This window comes from Podarcis liolepis (genome assembly GCF_965112155.1).
Source record: "Podarcis liolepis genome assembly, chromosome: 2".
Lineage (NCBI taxonomy): Eukaryota > Metazoa > Chordata > Lepidosauria > Squamata > Lacertidae > Podarcis > Podarcis liolepis.
In genome coordinates, this window is record NC_139555.1 from 86,223,047 (window position 1) to 86,244,407 (window position 21,361).

The window sequence follows — 21,361 nt, forward strand, 5'->3', positions numbered from 1 at the left end:
GTGGAATCCAGCTATGGCCTTGCTCTGTGGTAAGCCCACATTGCCATAGCAACCCAGTCTTGCTCCACACCTTCAGAACAGACTACCGTGGCTCGCAAAGCACACTGAGATGAATGAAGCCTGTTTAAAAGAAGGGAAGAGGAGAAGGGCAGGGTAAGACACAAGTCAGATTAATGGCTGGAATACAATCAAAAACAAAAGTTAAAATGAAAATGTTAATCATTTAAAAGAGGGCCTTGGTGGAATTGCTTGCTTTATGGCTTAGAATAAAAAATAGAAGCAGGGAAAGAAGTAGAAGTCTCTATAAGAATAATTTAGTGTCTGGTGTAATGAGCTTCCTTTTTCTTTGGTAGTTCACTGTGCTGCCTTATCACTTACCCGGTGATTGACTGAGTCCTCTCCTTGCTTGTTCCTGCTAAGCAGCAATTCACCATCTGGCAGTCATAATTTCTTTTTTATCCTATATTCCTTTGTAATTAGGAAATAAGTTACGTCCCATCCCGCTTGGGAAGGAAGAAACATGTCTGGCATATTATTTACAGATGACACTCTAAGAAGGTGGAGCCATTGTGATAATGATGGGTGGCAGTGCTGTTTTTCTAGAAAAAGAGGTGCCAGAACTCACCATGAACACCTCCCTTGTTCTCTTAGAATGGCAATGGTGAACACCTGAGAGGTGACAGAACCCATCTGAGAGGTGCCGGAACTGAGTTTCTGCAAGTTCTAGCTGAAAAGGGCCCTGATTTGTGGGGAGTTTGAGCCCTGTCCTGAGAACACAATGACCCATACCCTAAAGAAACATACATTCCTATCTAGCTTCTAGGAAAAGTATTTAAATGTGATTTTTATTAACACCTAAGTTTGATTAGGGACACGGGTGGCGCTGTGGGTAAAACCTCAGTGCCTAGGACTTGCCGATCGTATGGTCAGCGGTTCGAATCCCCGGGGTGGGGTGAGCTCCCATCTTTCGGTCCCAGCTCCTGCCCACCTAGCAGTTCAAAAGCACCCCTAAGTGCAAGTAGATAAATAGGTACCGCTTTATAGCGGGAAGGTAAACGTGTGCTGCGCTGGTGCTGGCTTGCCAGAGCAGCTTCATCACGCTGGCCACGTGACCCGGATGTGTCTTCGGACAGCGCTGGCTCCCGGCCTCTTAAGTGAGATGAGCGCACAACCCTAGAGTCGGACACGACTGGCCCATACGGGCAGGGGTACCTTTACCTTTACTTTTAAGTTTTGATTAATTGTTACTGCTTTTTTTTGAAAAGGGTGCAGTGTGGTTTTAATCTGTGCTTTTATATGGCATTATATTTTGCTGTTATTCTCTTACACACTGCCATGTGAGGGTGACATTCCATGAAGGGCAGTTTTGAAATAGTTTAATAAATTAATTTATTTCTGCTTATTTAAAACAGTTCTACAGGTCACCTTTAGGAGTGAAATTAGCACAAAGGATATCTTCTCAAGTGGCCCCCAAAGTTACAAATTGCTGCTACTCCTACTTACTACAAGTATTTAACATTTAATAATAATAAAAAATGCATTCAGCTGAATAAAACATGGAAGCAGAAGAGGGCTATAACTCAGTGGCAGAGGACATCCTTTGCAGGCAACAGGCTTCAGTTTCAAATTCTGGCATCTCCAGGCATGACAGAAGAAGAACTCTGGAGAGCCACTGCCAGTCAGTTTAGGCAGGGCCAGCAAAGGCATATTGGCATCTGAGATGGACCCCAACATGGTGACCCCTTCCCCACGGGGTGAGGAAAGAACCACATCAGGAACAAGGGGGAAAGAAAGTTTGACATTGGGATCTGCTGTCCTGGTGGATCCTACCACCTGATGCAGCTGCCTCATGGATGGGCCAGGCCTGAGTATAGGCAACACCATGTTAGATGGATCAAAGGTCTGACTCAGTCTAATACAAAATAAGAAGTGTGCATGCACATGAAAGCTCATACCAAGAACTAACTTAGTTGGTCTTTAAGGTGCTACTGGAAGGAATTTTTTTATTTTGACTATGGCAGACCAACACGGCTACCTATCTGTAACTCAGTCTAATACAGTTTCTTACATTCCTACTAATCATGGTCTCTGATCCTTGCATGATTGTTATCAGAGGGTTCTTCACACATTATGGGAAATAAAAGCAATTTATTAAACAATACTTGTTTATTTATAAGATTTCTTACCTGCCCTTCACCATAATGTCACAAGGTGGATTACCATCATAAAATAGACAACTGGAAGAAACATTCAAAATGGAACAGAACCGTATGAATTTTACCAAAAGAAGGGGGTCTCACAAAATAAAAGACATTAACTGTCAACAGGGCTGTCTTAAGCATATGCGGTGCCGGGGTGCAAAGATCCACCCGGAGCGCCCCCAAGTTGGCCAATCCCAGGCGCACAGGAGGGCGGAGCTGGCCGGCCACCTCAGCACCTCGCTGGCTCGGTCACCCCCAAACTCGCGGCACAGAGCCGCCCGCAGCAGAGCCGCCTGCCGCGGCGCTCCAACCAATGGGCGGGCACTTCCCCAGACACAACTCTCAGCCCCAGACTCTCGGACTGGCACCCCTGAGTGCCCGGCACCCGGGTGCCCTGCACCCCTAGTGCCTATGGGTAAGACGGCCCTGACTGTCAAAGGCCAGCATGTGGTGAAAACTGTACAAGGAAGGTGCAAGATGCAACTGTGTGGGTGGGTGGGGGGAGTTGCACGGTTTAACAGCTGCCACAGAGAAAGCCCTTTTCTGAGCCATTGTTCTCCACATTTGTGAGGGTGGCGGAATACCAAAAGAGCCCCTCTGCAGATCTTAACACCCAAGAAAGCCAGTAGGGATGGAGTTGATCTTTCAGACACGTGAATGTGGCAGAACCAACTAGTGGACTCTTGAAGCACATGCAGAACTCATGTTCTACCATATATTCCTTCCTATCTAGAAATACCGATTGATGCACCTTTCTTTTGTCACCTCTTTTACTGAAATTTGTCAGTGGCAGCACCCATGCTATGGGATTCCTTTCCCAGAGACATCTCTTTGGCTCCTTCCCTTGCTATTTCACCAAGAATTAAAGATACTTTTTCAGGTGGCCTTTTCTCCTGCCTAACAACTTTTTTGTGTACATATTTTGGAAATCTTGGCAGATGGTTTTTAATTGGTTTTAACTGCTGCAATGTTGCTTTTTGCACACTTTGTATTGCCCCCCCCCCGTGTTTTCAGCATTTCTCACTTGTTCTACCATGAGGTTTTACAGTTTTATTCTTGTTCAGTCATATGTTGTCTTGAACATACTGTTGAAAAATATATCAATAGGTGAAATCAGTGTACTTGCACACATGTTTGCTTCCCTTTTATTATAGACGTGTAATGTGGAGGTGGAAGAAAGGATTTGAAAAAGGAACAGAGATGAATGGGTTAACTACATCATGGTTAACTGTGCTGACAGGTATGGCTACAGCAAAGTAAAAAAAAAAGTGAGTGAAACTCAAGAAGGAAGATTTTAAAGGAGGTATCCTAAGGGATAAAGATGAGGAGGCCATTGTAGGCATAGAGAACAGTGGCAGAAGACAAAAATCAAAAGTAAAAGCAGGAAGCAAGGGAGGTGGTGGCTAATTAATTCCTGGGCTTATCTTGGGCCCTAAAAGAAGCCAAACTCAGAACACCAGAAGCTCTTCTCTGGATATGTCCTGAATTATAATGCTGTGATTTGTGGCGCATATGTAATGTGACTGAGAATCCATTTATTTGGGGTATGAGCTCAAGAGACTCACATTGAAGTTAAATTTCAGAGGCAATTCTCAACAAGTTAAGAACAAAACTATAAGTGACTTATTGGTAAATATGTGTAAATATTAGGAATGTTGGAAAATTACTATGAGAACAGAAACAGGAGTGGAAATTGCTGGTGTTCCCTTGTTCGTCCCATCTCCGAAATGGAAATCAGTCCAGTGAATACAACTGGCGTTTGTTGCTTCTAGTGTACAAATGATACACAACTAATTATGTTTGCCTCCATTTGCCTTGCATTGGCCTTGCATGGAAATGAATGGGGCGGAATCACATAATGACCTAAGGTATGACATTGGGGTAAATTATGAAATAGATTACGTAAATTACATTATTTCGTCACGGCAGAAAGCAAGATGAATAACAGAGCTTCTGAAGTAAGGCCCCTAGTAAATGTAAATGCAAAAGTCTTAACTGTTAAAAGCATATTGTGCATTAGCCTTACATAAAGGAACAGCAACAAGGTCAAGATATCTGCCTGGAGATATTCAGACTATTTTAGAATCAGAAGTGGTCCAAGGTGAAGCAGGCTAGCTCCGAGGCTTTGAAGCTGCTTTAGCACTTGGGAGGACTTTGGTACCTGTTCCCCCCAATCACTACCACTGTTTATACATTTTTGCAACATCCCCAAATTCTCCATAAATAGAAATTTCCAGGCAGAGAGGAAAGGGGAATCCTGAAGAGGAATGTAGTTCTTTGATGGACAGCTCTGACGGACAGAATTACTTCATTAAGACTGCCCTTTTGTTTCAAATCACAGTGCTTTGGGGAGGATGTAGAAAGACTTTGACTTCAGTACAGACTGAGCAGAAAACAAAGTACCGTATTTTTTGCTCCATAAGACGCACCAGACCATAAGACGCACCTAGTTTTTGGAGGAAGAAAACAAGAAAAAAAATATTCTGAATCTCAGATGCCAGAACAACAAGAGGGATCGCTGCACAGTGAAAGCAGCAATCCCTCTTGCTGTTCTGGCTTCTGGGATAGCTGCGCAGCCTGCATTCGCTCCATAAAATGCACACACATTTCCTCTTACTTTTTAGGAGGGAAAAAGTGAGTCTTATAGAGCAAAAAATACGGTAAGTTGTTTTTAAAAGCTTTAATTACACTTTTTGAAATTCATCACTCCCTAAACCCTGCGTCTATCCTCCTGAAATTTTGCACAGAACCTACCTAAAGGCACCTCTGTATTGTATGTCCCTACTCATGCAAATTCTGAGAGCTCCCATGCAGAGCTACAATTCCCACAGTTCCTTGGGTAGAGCAATTGATAGTTAAAATACTTTGAGAAGTGTAGCTGCGTGAGGGGACTTGGAGCCTCCTAATAACTCTCAGCACCCTTAACAAACTACAGTTCCAATGATTCTTTTGTCACGCATGACTGTTAGAGGTAGAATAGCGCTTTGAAGGTTTGGTGTAGTTGTAGCCTAAGAGTGTGTAATAAAAAGGAGGAAATTTGTGACCCACCACATTGGGATGTGAGTTTGGTGGGAACAGAGGACAGGCCTTTGTCTGTAGGAGTCCTGCCCTCCATCGCTGCCTACTTTTAGAACGGCAGTAAAAATGTTTGGCTCTGCGTAGCTTTCAATAGTTTCAACGATGCTTTGATTTTGCTCCTCCTGGTTCTAAGATATTTTCCGCTCTGTCCTTCATCTGGCTTATTGTTTAAAAATGGTTTTCTTCGTCAAGTATTTCAACTATTTATGTTCAACTTTTCATTGGGAAAAAACCCCACCCAAGTAGTTTACAAGCAAATCAAAAGTAAACACTGTGTAGAAAACAATAAAACTGATAGTGCATCAAAATCCATACGATAGGATTCTATTCTTCAATACCTGCACATGTTCAACACCTACTAAGGCACCCATCCCGCAATCAGGCTACACCTGTGCACATTCCTCCACTTAAACCCACCCACACCCATAAACACAATTTCCCTCACGGTTGCCTTGAACGTCTTCACTTTTACGCTTTGCCTTGGGGGGCTTTGTTAAGACCAAAAAGATGGTTTATAAATATTTTTTTATAAACGAATAAATGCATTTAAAAAACTAAAGCAAGGATGACAAGAAATGTAATACATTTAAGAACACACACACACCCGTTTTATGCTACCTTCTCTCAGAGAACAAAGCAACTCCCTAGAAATTCATGGCTTTTGTGACAGAAACTGTAAGTAGGTGGCAGGGGAGGGGGGGGGGAAAGAATTCTAAAGAGGGAAATAGCTTTGTCTTGTCTCTTCAGTTACTGCAGAAAGAAACATTTCAGAGTCGGATCTCCGTTATACGTAGCTCACAGAACCAAAATTCCTGGATAGCTGAAAATTCCTACGTGACCTCTACATCCTGCCATGATCAATGTTAGCCTATCTCGGCATCTGATTATCCAAATGTTTTGGCTCTCCCTAGGGCCGTTTAGTTAAATGAGGCGGCACAGTATTTAAAAATGTACAACAGTGGAAGGAAATGCCAAACTGGTTAAAAAAAGCTAATAAACACCCACTCAACCATCCCACATCATCATCTTCTGCTACACTTCACCTCCAGTCATAACAGTGTGTTTTACGCTTACGCCTACAGCTCCCAGTTGGGGACACCAGCTGTAGCTTGCTTGCGCTCCTCTAAGCCACAAAGCAGAGAGGCCCCGGCACAGCCGCGCAGAGCGCATTCTCCATAGCCCCGAGAACTACGACTGCCAATCTGTGCGGCACGCTGACAGAACGGGGTTCATGCGCCGTGAAGAATAAATGAAATAATTACAAGGCACCCACAGCACGGGAGGATTCCTAACTGTTAAGTCACTGTACATATGAGCTGTTTGGGGCTCACTTCTTTCCAGCAGGCCTTCAGTGTGTGGGGCAGGGATTATGTTCTTGTTGAAATCTCTGCAGTACAGTAATGACCCCATAAGGTGTGTGGTGTATGGAGGCTCCAGACCACCCACCAAATCCGCAAGACCATCATATACAATAATTTTGCCATGCATTCTCTTTTCTCTGACAGATATGTGCCATGTCTGAATTTCCCAGAGACATGCACTGACATAGTGTTATCGGTTTTGCATGTCCTATGCATCCTGACTTCCTGGAGTTTTGAAGTGCTTCTGGCTGCTTTGCCATGAAGAGCCCTCATCGCCAGTTGTAGACTTTCCTGTGCTACCTACTGTTTGTTCTCTCTCTCCCTCCCTCCCTCCCTCAGCACTTCAGTTGTTTATGTTTAAGAGCAGAGTGGTAATGTAAAGGCTCTCCTACTGCTGGTGTGCACTTTTGGTTTATTACAGTTTCTCGAATGATTGCTCTCCAAAGTGGAACTTTGTGGATGTTTCCAGAAACAAGGGCTTACCATATATAAATGTCACTGTTAGCAGAGCGGACCAAAGTGACAGATGGAATTGCTTTGCTTTGTGTGCGCTCCCTCTCATCCACATCTGTTTGGGATAGTCTCTGGATGTAAGATTTAAGTGGTAAGCTTACGTATGGAACTGCATCATATGGCATTATTACTAGTTTTTTTAATTTTAATTTTTTAAAATTAAATCTTTCTGCATTATGGCAGGTAATGTAAAAAAGCATGTGTGAGAGCAGGGCCACAAAGCATAAAAAGAAAGCAGAGACTGAAAGGCAAATGGCTAAACTGGGAGAGCCCCACAAAATGTATTTTGCACAAGGCCCTACAACGAAGAATGGCTGCCATTGCTGCATCGGGTGTTAATGGATCATTCAGGCACTCCTGTTGTAAGCCACAACTGAACCAGAAATTTAAAGCACTATTATACCACTTCAACAGTCATGGCTCCCTCCAATGAATCTTGGGAACTGTAGTTTGGGAAGAGTGTTGAGGTTTGTTAGGAGGCCCCTATTCCCCTCACAAAGCTGCAAAGCTGGGTTTCCTGTGAAAAGAGAGTTACTACTGAACCACTGTGAGAGCTATATAGTGCGGATGTGGCCTTAGAAAGGAAGAGAAAGTATTTTCTCTCAGAAGAGGCTGCGTGTTGTCTGGGGCCTTACTCTGAAGCACCTTAAACTTAGGTGATGGAGTGAGGGTTGAAGCTGGTTGGTGCAGTGAGGAACAGCAGCGTGCACACAACACTTGCACACAACGCCACCCGAGAAAGCACACACACAGACATAGAGGTTGGGTTCTTGCATTGATAATTGTCATACTGTGTCACATAGGTGTCAACTCCCTGGGCAAGCACCCACAAAATTCCCCATGAAGAGGCTTGGCACCCACAAATTTCAGTGCCAGAGACATGGCCCCAGGCACCCATGGTTGCAGGGACAAGTTGGCACTCCTGCTGTGTCATTTTGTAATGGGTGGAGGTAAATACTTCCAGAGCTACTGTTTGCCCTAGAAGGGGAACTGCTAGTTGTAGCCCTCCACAACTTCCCTCCTGACGAAATACAGTTTTAGGGAGGGGAGGGGTGTCGGAAAAACAGTTTGAAGAGAAAAGTCAACCCCACTTCCCTGTGCTGTAGTCTCAAACTGGATAGGGAGCTCCTGGAATCCACCCCCCAATTTTTTTTTAAATGAATCCAAATGTGATCATGCATTTCACATGTTGCCCTTAAAGTAAATCATCTCAGATGTAGGAGTGAAGTGTGCCTCTGGCAAAAGAAGTGTGCTTCACCCAACACTATCTCTGAACAAGGAAGACAGAAAGCTGTTAGCTAGAGTAACCAGAACGCCACTCTTTAATGTGGACAAATGCTCTTTTGCCTTTAATGGCTCCCTGGCCCAGGAGTATAGCCTTTTCTGTCCATTGATAAGTACAACCAGTGTGATGCCCAGCCTGGACTGGCAGGAGAGAGGAGCCATGCCATGAAGCTCTGTAAGCAACCTTGGAGCAGAAACCACTTCATTTCCTAGCAGAGCATTCCCAAGTAAAGGAAGCTGGTCATGTTTACACCAGTTTAAGTTGCAGTGATGTAAATTACCCTATTCCAAACTCCATTTGGGAGCAGTGTACTGCTTGCTGAGGCAACCTGAGCCTGGCAGAAGGAAAGCAAGGCTCTGAAACAGAATTTGACTTACACCACCCTTTTTTACTAGCATAAATTCCCCCGAGTTACCAGGTCATGTGCCTGAACTGAAACTGGTTTGGAATAGGCGTAAGTCTCCCACCTCCTGCATGCCCAAGCTTTTGGACTTAAGTGAAAGTTCTTCTGGGTGAGCCAGCATAACCCGGTTGAGATAGCTACACTGGTCTAGCCCCAGCTGAACCAAGACAACCCAAGACCTGCCTATTCCAAGCTCTCTCACCCCAGTGATTCTTTGGTTTGAATTTTGCTGTAACCTACTTCAAAAAAATACTGTTAAGATAACAGCATAATTTCCACATGTACCACCCAAGAACCTTGGATGCAAATATGATAGATAAATAAAACATACACCTCCTGTATTTATTCCATCAAATAACTAGTAGAAGAGAGTCTTTCCCACTTGGAACGATACAAAAAAATTGCCCATGTGCAAAAATTGTGCATTTTCTTTTTCCTGCTTCTGCGTCCTGTTTCCAGATTAATTTTATGCAGAGTTAATTGAAATTAGCGGGCTTAGGTGCACCTAATTCTCCATAGGATGGCAGCCTTAATAGGGTATTTATGAGCATCAGTTCATCTGCACTTTCTGAAAGAGCAAATGAAAGAGTTATTTCTACATATAAATGTGTGCATATCATTTTTTTAATCTATGAAAGGACAAGTAGCATATCATAGGAAGCAGGGCATCTGCTTGATACAGTGACCAAATATGAATATGCAGAGACATAGAGAGAATTTATTACAGAGTTAAAATGAGAAAGTGTCAAAATAAAGAAAGGAAAGAAATCCATATTTTGAATCTGAGAACATTTGAGTTCTGACTGAGTTTGTTTCAGGGGGTGTGTTTTAACCGTTGTGTGTAACACACACACACACACACACACACACACACACACACACATACCAGTCAACTTTTGAAAAATGAAATGCATAAATTTTGAATTCTGCAATCTGATATGCTAATCTGACATACTCAGTGCTCTTCCTTGCCTCTTTGTACTCTAACAGGCAGCAGCCTATAGGACACCAGCCATTTACCAGCAACCGAAGCAATGAGTAACGGATTCATAGGACCGATCAAATCATAATAATCCCATCACAGTTAAGAATCTAAGCGCCCTGCCGGATGAGACCTAAGGGCTATCTAGTTCAGCATCCTATTTCCCATAGTGGCCTCTGAAAGAACCAAGCAAGATAGGAAGGCAATAGCCCTTCTGCTGTTCTCATTTCCCAACAGATGGCATTGAGGGGTATGTGGCCCCTGATCCTGGCCATTGAGGGGTATATCCTGGGGAGAGGTGGTGTGATTGGCATATAGCCTGGGGAGAGTCTCAAAGGCCAGTCAAGGAGACCTGGAGGCCAATAGAGCCCTCCAGGTCTCTGAGGTTCCTCACCCCCCTGAACGATGTGGTGTATGAAGAAGTACTTCCTTCTCTCTGTCCTGAACCTCCCATCAATCATCTTTATTGGATGAGCTCAGCTTCCAGTACTATGAGAGAGGGAGAAAAACCTCTCTGGAGGAAATGAAATAGGTGCATTCACGCCATTAAGGAATATTTTCAAGCTGATGTCAAGTTGTAGACTAGCACAACTTTAGCAAAGTGTTACTGGAATTAGATTTGCATGATTTGGTATATTTCTATTTTAAAATTAGTATTATATTACTTCATAGAACCATTTAGGTATACACAATCATTTATTTATATAAATAATAATAATAATTGATAATAATAAAAATTTATTATTTATACCCCACCCATCTGGCTGGGTTTCCCATATAAATGCCTGTCCCATATCTGTTTCTACAGGCCCAGCAGGAGCTGTAACTCCCTAATGGTGAGAAACTCTGGAAACTCTGTGACATCCCTAGTTGTTTTATTTCAAACGTTTATGAGCAGTTTTGTCAATAAAAATAATATACCAAGTGACATACCCAAAATAACAAATAAAGGTAGCAGGAACGAGAAATAATTACCACCTCGTAAAATGTCATAAAATTTAAGAGCAGAAGTAAAACACATTTTAAAATAATAAAATACAATTAAATAGCGCTAAGACAATAAAATTAAAGAACTATTAAGAGCCATTTAAGGCATCAGTGAGCAAATCCGTTTTATGAAAGTCTATGGAATGCTGAATGAGTTGGTGTCTCCCAGGACACTCTTCAAAGAGTGACAAGGTCTTCTCTTTGGTCACCACCTGCCTGGTTTCACCTGACAAAGGAAACCTGAAGGATCTCTGGTGCAGATCTTAAACTCCAAGCAAGTTCATAGAGGAGAATGCTGTGTTCCAAGGTCTGCAAATCTTAGCAGGCTCTGGACTCACACTACACTTAGTAGAGCTATAGGTTTATTTCAGAGTTTCTTCCTTGCATAGGAGTACTCTTTTAAGTTTTTCTGTACAGTCATATTTATACAGTCTAACACTTTCTCCCAAAACTTAGTGAGAATTGGACACTGTAAGAATGTATGTTTCAAAGAGGCATTATCCTTATTACATCTCCAACAATGAGCTGCGTTAGACAGTCCTTCTCTATACAAATTCAAAGGAGTTGTCCAATAGATTCCAAATATTATTTTCTGTTGTGTAAGTCTTAGTTTGAGATCCATCGATACCTTTGCTGCGGAAGCTAAGAGACTGTTCCACTGTCTAGGTAGTAGAGAACATCCAATTCTTTATTCCAGTCGTTTCTTAAAGTTTGTGTATCAAACTTACTAATTAATAACAAATAGGAAATGATTGCTTTTTTTCTTTCCAAAGATTTGACCAATTGTTCTAATATCTCCTGTGTCTCAGAAGCTGAGAATGTAGGAAAAGCATGGAAGCCAAATTTGATCAATAGAATACCTGGCCTCTAGTGGGCGGGGCTTTTATGCTGTACTCTAGAATTGGCCCCTCCCTTCAGTTGTCAGTTAAAAAAGGATAACTGTCACTTACCTCAAGATGTTTCATTTCTCTTAGTATGTTACTATGTTACATTTTTCTACTATTAAAGCTTTGGTGTGTGCATGTGTGTGTGTGTTTACTTCACAGGATGAAAAGACAAACTCTGCTAAAGAAGGAGAAGGTGGAATATCTTACACTGGATCAGTGAGGAGATATTTCCCTGACAGGAGGACTGATTTTTAGTCACCCCCCGCCCACAAGAGAGAAAGCTGCTGGTCCAAACACTGTTGTTACAAGATGTTGTAGCTGCAGTTATTGCCATTGGGATGCATCTGATCATGATATTTATTTCTTAAAACACTGTACATATAAAATTCACCTTCCTCATCTATCAGTTGATCCAAAGTCAATATGCCTGCTTCCACCCAATTTTTCCATATTACCATCTTTCCCCGCAGTTTTAAAAATTGGATTTCTCCACGAAGTTAATTTAGTGTGGGGAAATGGCTCAAATTTGTTTCTATTAGGCATTATATTCCATATCTTTCTAATGGACTTGTTTCAAGAGTCTCCCAAATTCTCAAATATTTTGATCTTAATCTTTGGTCCAACCAACCAAAGGTGTTGTATGTGTATATTCTAAAGTTGCCCAAGTTAGATAGTTAGCATCAGATATAGGTTTCCAATATTTTATACTTGACAATAAGTAAACATGATGGTTTGGCTCAAAATTTGAAATACCAAATTCATCTTCATTCATTTGTAGTTGCATTTTTTTTAGCAGGGTATTTTTGGAGTCATTGAACGCCAAAGAAATTTCCTGAACAAACAAACAAATTTTTAATTTTTTTTTTTTTGCAATGCTGCCTTTAATTACAATGACAATATTATAAAATAATTAGAAGAATAAAACCCAGCAGCCAAGTTTATTCATTATAAGTTAGGAGGAATAATAATCTCAAAAAGCCCTCTGACTAGACAGCATCTCAGTACTATAGGTTGAGGAGTACGACTTGTAAGCCATGCATGTGGTCTGAGCTGAGAGCAATCAAGTCCTATTCTCCATTACACAAATATTTCACACAGTAGACTAAGTGTTTCCAAATTATTTGTATAGAAACACAAAGATGGATTTGCTAAAGCCACACTTGGAGTGATCTCCCAGACATCCTTCCTGCTCATTTACATGGTGGAAAAAAGAGAGAGAGTTTTGATATAACTCGCTTGCTGGATGAACTCAGAGGCTGTGAAAATGAACGAAGGATTAACATTGGATTGATTTATGGGAACCACCTGGACTAATTAAGAAAGCAGTGCAAATGTGAGATTATGGCGATCTTCCGACCTCAGAGCATGGGAATTCAAACAAAGATTTATGATTTGGCTTAATATTTGGACTGTTTATTTTACAATTCAGAATGTCTTTAATGTGGCCTTTATTGGATTGTTAAACTGGAAAACTTAATAAATATTATTTTTTAAAAAAAGAAAAGAAGAGAGAGAGAGAGAGAAGAAGCAAAGAAACTTGACTTCCTTCCTTCCAAGGTGAGGGATGTGCCCCAGATAAGTCTAGGAAAACAGCTTCTCTATGGTCTTAACTAGAGCTAAGCATGCTGGTTATATGAGGCTGATTTATCTCACAACTAAGTGCTGACATGACAGAAGTGCATAACATGCATAGCATGGAGAAAGTGGGTAGAGAGAAGTTTCTCTCTCTTATAACTCATGGACATCCAATGAAGCTGAATGTTGGAAGATTCAGGATAGATAAAAGAAAGCATTTCTTCATGTAGTGCAGGCTTCCTCAAACTCAGCCCTCCAGATGTTTTAAGACTACAGTTCCCACCATCCCTGACCACTGGTCCTGCTAGCTAGGGTGATGATGGCTATGTTCTGCCTCCACTATCAGAGACAATATGGTTCTGAATACTAGTTGCTGGAAACCCTAGGAGGGGAGAGTGCCCTTACACTCAGGTTGTGCTAGTGGACTTCTCTAGGAACCAGGTGGGTCATTTTCCTGATCCAGCAGGCTCTTCTTATGTTCTTATGTGTGTATTATGTATGTCTTCCAACTTGGATATCTTCATACCACAATAACTTTGCAAATATATGCACAGCTTCAAATTTCTGATTATTGTATTTTGAAAGTGGATCTGTGTCATACAGTGGTACCTCGGGTTAAGTATTTAATTCGTTCTGGAGGTCCGTTCTTAACCTGAAACTGTTCCTAACCCAAAGCACCACTTTAGTTAATGGGGCCTCCTGCTGCTGCCACGCCGCTGGAGCACAATTTCTGTTCTCATCCTGAAGCAAAATTCTTAACCCGAGGTACTATTTCTGGGTTAGCAGAGTCTGTAACCTGAAGCGTATGTAACCTGAAACGTATATAACCCGAGGTACCACTGTACTCTGCAAAATACCCAAGTGCGAGGCATTTGTGGAGGGCAGTTGGCTGGCCACCAAATCCTATATAAACAGCTGGTCCCCCCCCTCCCTGCTTGCTTTCTGCAGTATTCTGAGGAACTGATCTTTCATGAAGAAGAAAAGCACATGTCAAAGGTTGTGTAACTGTACACGTAGGGCATCGTGATATTGTTTACGATTTAGCTGGCATCTTTATAGATCAGAAATATGGCTGGTCTTTCATACCCTTCATGAAACAGAAGCCAGAAGACGTATGATGCTTTTAGAATGATGACAATGAGAAGGCATCTGTAAGAAGATTCACAGACAGGAAAAACAGGCAACAGGCAACCAGCCCCAGCATGGAGTCTCTAGATAAGTAGTTTAATTGCCAGACTGCATTGCTTGGAAGGAGAAGGAAATCTAAGCTAAATTAAAAGATTAGAGAGAGACGTTTTTTTCATCAAGTGGCAACAAATAGAAGAAATGGTCGTCTGCTCAGGAGAAAATAAGAAGAAAGGAGCTGTGAATGTTGCAAAAATACATCCATTAGGCCTGTGTTATCAAAACGTGCCTGTGCCCCTGTATCCAGCCGTACATTTCCATAGCAACAAGGCCTTGTCAACGGAGAAGAAAGTGTTTTTGTCAGGGATAGGCCCAAACACATAAAAGCCATTTCTATCTGGGAGCAGTACAATCCTCTTAAATCAATACAGCACACGTAGTAATTGCACTCACCATTTCTCCCATAAATCTTCACTTTTACCCCTTTCATTTCCTGCAACTTGTCATCATATGAACTAGAGCTGGTTTTACCTGCTTTCTGCAGTTTTGATTGCCCCTTACCTTCTTCCATAGAAAACAGGTTCTACATTTGGAAGATAAGCCATTTCCTCCATGCCTAGATAGAAATGTTGTGTAGAATAGTTCCAAGCTGGAGATCTTCAGTTTATTGTCTTCCTGGTGTTTCTTTCAAGACCAATGGCACCAATTCTAGCTACTAAAAGTACTAGTGGTGGAACTCTTCTCTAGGGAAATCAATAACTGAAAATTCAAAAACAAGGAGAACCCTTCCCCTGTGTAGATGCAATGGATGATACTTGAAAACGTTTGCTCCTTTCATTGGACCACAAACTCAACCTGTACTGGAATGCAAGTACCGACTCTGAGTTATATTCAGGGCTGCAGCTCTGATTGCACAAGACTCCCATGCACACAATGGAACTTCCTCTTCCTCTACAGTCAAAGGTGGATTTAGGGGAGCAGGGCCTCAGGGACGCCACAATGAAGATTTAGAATAGAGCATGAGAGGCGGCGGCGGGGGGGGGCACTGAATTTTGGTACCACACAGATAGATTCCAAGGTCTGCCACTGTCCTCTGACCAAAAAACTACAATTTAGTTTCCAATTAAGGTTTCAGATGAAGGTTTCTTGAGAAACATATCCTATTGATATGAAAACCAGTGATAAGACACTTCTTACTTTGAGGGCCCTAATATATATATATATATATATATGTTTTCGTAGATTTTCACGGGTACAGGAATGCAGGTTTTGGTGTCCTCGGGTGTCTTCCCGTGTAAAAGTTGGGGTGTCTAGGCGACGTTTCGACGAGGTCTCACTCGTCATCTTCAGGCTGGTGCTTTCGGCTTCTTGTTACTGGAACAGAGCGGGATCTCAGTGTTTGAGTTCCTATAAATACTGTAGAGGGGTGTGGTGTATTGCCTCAAAAGTTCTGGGCAGAGGGGAAGTTCCCAGGCTAGTGTTCTTTTCTTCTTTTGTTCCTTAATTACTTGAGGGATATCTTGAGTGATTTCTTGAGTGATATTCTGAGTACCACTTAGGTGGGTCATTAGGTGTGGATTAGTTGCTAAAGCCTTCGTGTCTTGACCTCTTGAATTTGTGAAGAGTTTTTCTGGGAAGATGGCTGTACTGCACTTAGTTGTGCTTTGGCTTGGCTTCGTGTATAGGGGCGAGCTGTGGTTTTGTGCCCTGTGCCAGCCAGATCTGTGTAGGGATTGCAGGGGGGTGCAGCATCCGGAGGTGCCACTATGGTTTGGTTACTGGATGGTGTCTGTAATTTATCTGTGGAGAGGGTCTGGGTTTGGGTCTGGTGTGGTTGATTGGTGGTGGCGTTCTGTGTGCCTCTGGAGCACAACTAAGTGCAGCACAGCCATCTTCTCAGAAAAACTCTTCACAAGCTCAAGAGGTCAAGACACGAAAGCTTTAGCAACTAATCCACACTTAATGACCCACCTAAGTGGTACTCAGAATATCACTCAAGAAATCACTCAAGATATCCCTCAAGTAATTAAGGAACAAAAGAAGAAAAGGCACACTAACCTGGGAACTTCCTCTCTGCCCAGAACGTTGGAGGCTATACACCACACCCCCTCAACAGTATTTATAGGAACTCAAACACTGAGATCCTGCTCTGTTCCAGTAACAAGAAGCCGAAAGCACCAGCCTGAAGATGACGAGTGAGACCTCGTCGAAACGTCGCCTAGACACCCCAACTCTTACACGGGAAGACACCCGAAGACACCAAAACCTGCATATATATATATATATATATATATATATATAGGCAATTTCTGATGTGTTGCAAATAACATAAATACCATACGATTCAAACCTGGTTGCTTCCGCTGGGAGCTTAAAAAGTATGTTTTAAAGTATCTGATATTTAATCAGATTTCCCCTAGAATGGTGGCTGTTGTTTTGAGACTTGGATCAGTTATTATCAGCTTTTCAGCATTCAGTACCATTGGCAGCCTGTAAAGGGTAAGAATTAGAGGAGATATAATGATTATGACAGGAACACTAACAAGACAATATCTTGCATCTCAGAGAGCCCCACATTTTGACAGATGGAAATGAAAATGTTAATTTGGAAGGGAAGTAGAAAGAAATAATTCTTTACACACATACTCAGTGTGGTTCAAAGAGAATGAGATGCGGGGGGTGGACACATTGTTCTAACTGACAATGCTTTTTTTGGGGGGGGGACTGCCGGCCCACAAATGTATCACTCCTACCACTGACTTATTCCTATCTCAAGGCAACCTCAGAATCAGATATTATGAAAATGCAGTGGAAGAGGAAGGATTAGAAGTATATACTGAGTGAAAGGCCGTAATTGATTAGTAGGACTCATGCTTTGCATGTAAAAGGTCTAGTGCCTTCTACGTGTGCCCACTGTGGTAGTTAAATGCACCAGAAACACATAGCTCATTCCCTTTGGTGAGATGGCCTCAAGACTGCCTGCAGCTAATTAGTGTGGAGAAGGTACTAAAAAATGAGGGCCCTATCCTGCTGAACAAGGAGAATCCCATCCCTTGAAACATAACATGGAAATTACTGAGAGATTAAAGAATATAGCTGTATAAAATGCCACTGTAATGATGAGACCATCTCATTATCTTTCCCCATTTTGAAAGTTATATATACAGGGCTTCCCCTGCCCCAGCAGGAACTCAGTTCCGGCACTTCATCTTTCCCTCGCTCCCATCCTTCAGTCACCTTTTGTTTCCTTGGGTCCTTATAGTGGCATCACCCATCTGTTACTTGTCTTTTAGTTGACATGTTTGAAAGCTGTTGCATATAAAACAGAAGTTGCTCTTTATAGGTCTACAGAATTAAAGTGTACCTCTGTTCCCTTTAGGAAAACACAGAACTACTTGGAACATAACTTTCAATTATTGGCCCTAAAACGCACTGCATCTGGAGAAAGGTTACGGCAAGATTATGATTTTCGGAAGAGAACCCAGCAGTCTTTTGTGGGAATGACGAAAACGCCCATCTGCTTTGAAGCTCACAGAACGTTTGGTGCATTATTGATGGGTATTCTTTATTTGAATTTTATTTAGCAAAATGTGTGAACTGCATAATCAAAAGATAAAATAATTATCAATAATAATAAAAGGTAAAGGGACCCCTGACCATTAGGTTCAGTCGTGACCAGCTCTGGGGTTGCAGTGCTCATCTCACTTTATTGGCCGAGGGAGCCGGCGTACAGCTTCTGGGTCATGTGGCCAGCATGACTAAGCCGCTTCTGGCGAACCAGAGCAGCACATGGAAACACTGTTTACCTTCCCGCTGGAGCGGTACCTATTTATCTACTTGCACTTTGACGTGCTTTTGAACTGTTAGGTTGGCAGGAGCTGGGACTGAGCAACAGGAGCTCACCCCGTCACGGGGATTCAAACCGCTGACCTTCTGATCGGCAAGTCCTAGGCTCTGTGGTTTAATCCACAGCACCACCCACGTCCCTATCAATAAAAATTATTATTATCAATTAACAAAAAAACAACAACCCCAAAAACAAGTATGCATAGCTACTTGTTTTCTGGGTAGGCTTGCTGAAATGAAGCAGTTTTTCTTTTCTTTTTTAGCAGGCATCTAAAAAAATGGTGCCTGTCAAAGGGAGGGCAGGGCATTCCAAAGCATAGGTGCTGCCACACTGAAAGATCAAGTCTTCACAGATGTGGAACAAACATGTGGCATTTGTAGAAGTGCAAGTTCCATAGATCAAAGCAATTGAGTAGGTATGTATGGGGCAAAGTGATCGTTCAAATAAACTGGTCTGAGGCCACAGGATACAGTGTTTGCATTGAAGTTTCACAGGGAAATGGTTTGACCCACTGATCACCAATTTAAGCTATTGGACACTTGAAAGCAAAACCAATATGCCTGTGATGAGATGATTATTTACCTGTTATTTGTTGTCCTCACTAGAAGGTTTTGCTCTGTGAATAAATAAAATAAATGAAAATATCAAAAGTTTTTTTTTTAAAAAAAAAAACCTGAAACTCCTCCTAGAGGTTATATTAATATTTCTGTGTTTGATGGATATGTGAATTATTGATACTGTTCTGTTTTCATCAAACACCATAGCTAACCCAAACTAAACTTGCAAAACAAGCCTGCAAATGGTCAATTATTAATCATTCAATTATTTGTAATTTCCCAACAAATTTTGCTCTACAGTTTCGATGGGCTTTTCTTTGAGGAGCCAAATCTGGACACTATGGTATCAACATGGATTCACACAAGCAACTGCATAGCATAGAATTTGGGGGCATGTGGAAGGGCTGCAGGGAACTGTAGAGGAAGGAAAGGCCCTGTTGCGCAAGCTGCAGTAGATAAAAACATAAGATGAGTCCTGCTGGATCAGATTAAAGCCCCATCCTGTTCTCACAGTGGCCAACCAGATACCTCTGAGAAGCCCACAAGACACTGATATTAGGTCAAACATGCCCACTGCTTTATTGATTATGGTCTTAATAAAGGTTAGTGCTACCACAGAGCATGGATTCTGCAGAGGGCAGCCTGTCTTTTGGCTGAAACTTCATGCTCAGCCTATTGGCTGGGCACTGGAAGTTGCTGGGTATTAGGGTTCCACTCCAGGCCCCCTGTTGAGGGGGTGGAGGAGGAGGAGGGCAGAGCTGAGTGTGGAGCAGCTTCAGTGGCCGGCTTCCCATGAGTGTGTGAGAGGAGGAACCGCCGGGCATTGGAGCCGTCCCACGCTGGGCTCCACACTCGACCTTCTCCCGCTGATGCAGCGTTGCTCATGTGTCGCGTGCTGGGTGCATTGTGTCAAACATGCATGATGCACGCATTATGTCACACACACAGGCCACCACATGCAGCAGCGGAGGAAGCCACTGGGGCACCTGGGGCAGCACACTCAGGGGTGGGGCACACCACGGGGCCTCTGGAGTCTGCCTCCCTCCTCCCACCCAGCCACCCTACAGCTGAGGGGGAGACAGCGGGTGGACCGTTTGGGCAGCGCAGAGCCTGCAAGCGCTCCAGCCACTGCGCCTCTCCCAGGAGAGACACGTGGCTTGGGCGCACTGCAGGCCCTGCGGTGAGTGCCACCCGGCATTTTGTCACACCCCCCCTCGGTGGTGACATCCGGGGTGGACCGCACCTACCACACACCCCTTCTTCTGCCCCTGGCCACATGCTGGGCCCTCACAATCTTGTGTGCAAGTTGGTGCCTCTGGGCCATTATGGGTTTCTCCCTGTTTGGCTATAGATCCTGTCCAATATGCCTGCTCTGCCAACACCTAAAGTTGCAACAGAACAATAACTTGAGAACAGAACTTGACAGAACTGCTAACCAGTGACTCTGCAGTAAGGCCATTTTTAACTGAGGGTGAGTAGGTGAAGTAACCACAAACAATGATATGGTGCTGGGGAATGGTCCTTAATTTCTTCCTGTGGGATGGGCTGGAGAGAGAGAGAGAGAAAGAGTTCTCTCTCGGACCTACTCTGAGGTTGCACCCCATTCACTCTGGCCAGAGCCTGGGATTGGTTCCACTTCTTGATCATGCAGTCCTCTTCCACCTGCCTTCCCTATTTCAGTGTTTAGCTTTGAGCTAGTCTCAATGCAAGCGAATGATATCTTCACGTACATAAACATGGGGATTAATTAGTGCATGCAAAGTGCTTTGGAAATGTTGATTGAAGGGAGAGATATAAAAGCAAAGTAGTGTATCATGCTCAGTAGCCTTCACCAATTTGGGAAAAGGCACCTGGCCATTAATCAGACAGTTTTAAACCTGTACCCATAGCCGCTTATGAATAAATATATGCTTCCTATTCACATCTCAGAGTGGCTAGAGACCCTGTCCCTCCCGTCCATCATTAACTCCCTATGTGCTTATCCTCCTCTGATGTATTCATGGTGTCAAGGGCACGGAGGTAACTTTATATCTTTGGTGTGCACATATAAAAGCTCAATGGTGGGTGGCATTATGAGTTTTATTGCCAAGCATGTAATGACTGCCTCTCTTTTGCATGAATGAATTCAGTGGGTGACAGGTATGTAATTCATAGCTTTGTAAAAAGCTTTGAGAGTAAGTGTAAGAAATGTACTATATAAATGTCAATATAATGCACATTTTAAAGACTATGGTTTGAATCACAGAGAGGTAAGTTGTGGACTGGGGGGGGGACTGTGATGGTGGGTGGGAAGAGAGAGAAAAGAAACATAAATAGAAAAGGAACAGCAGGGTTTTTTTCTGGGTAATGATGACTGGGGATTTGTGCCGCAGTTCCATAAACGCATCTGCTCTGTCTAGAGCACTTCTATGGGCCTCATTACTGGGATATCTGAGTGACTCACAAACATGAAGAAATGTATATCTGCACAAAACAGTAGGGAAGTCTATTACCCTGATTTTACAGAAGAGACTCTGGGGCACAAAGAGATTAAAGCAGCTCTCTGTTGCATTCACAGACG

General features: G+C 42.8%; 2 long non-coding RNA genes across 3 annotated transcripts in view; one reads left to right on the plus strand and one right to left on the minus strand.

Annotated features, from left to right (window-relative positions):
* Nucleotides 1-18,026, plus strand: LOC310701021. The gene is made up of 7 exons (XR_014522891.1): nucleotides 1-153; nucleotides 4,543-4,600; nucleotides 7,062-7,244; nucleotides 9,832-10,073; nucleotides 11,857-13,030; nucleotides 13,198-13,254; nucleotides 17,777-18,026. It is a non-coding gene; the product is annotated as an uncharacterized lncRNA (long non-coding RNA).
* LOC310701024 overlaps nucleotides 13,753-21,361 on the minus strand; it is a 21,830-nt gene continuing 14,221 nt past the window's right edge. Inside the window, exons 3-5 of one of the 2 annotated variants that reach the window (XR_014522896.1) lie at nucleotides 18,827-18,860; nucleotides 16,748-16,887; nucleotides 13,753-14,540 (exon numbers count right to left, since the gene is read on the minus strand). This is a non-coding gene — a long non-coding RNA (uncharacterized lncRNA). Of the gene's footprint in view, nucleotides 14,541-16,711; nucleotides 16,888-18,826; nucleotides 18,861-21,361 lie in introns of those variants that run through there. The other variant, XR_014522897.1, reaches the window with a different exon arrangement.